Here is a 203-nt window from a genome sequence, read left to right on the forward strand (position 1 = left end):
GAGAATGTTTGAGTATAATTGCAAGATGTTCAAAAGAAGAACAACATTATAAGCAATCTTTTTCATCAATTTTCTATATGTGACACAAAATAAAAAATATAGATATTGTGCAATTGGAATATTATCAATAATGTTTAAAGGAGATCACATTTGAATCTGAATATCGAAGAGCCTCGGGAGTTTATGTAGTATGATACAACTAC

This window comes from Penaeus monodon, chromosome 21 (genome assembly GCF_015228065.2).
Source record: "Penaeus monodon isolate SGIC_2016 chromosome 21, NSTDA_Pmon_1, whole genome shotgun sequence".
Lineage (NCBI taxonomy): Eukaryota > Metazoa > Arthropoda > Malacostraca > Decapoda > Penaeidae > Penaeus > Penaeus monodon.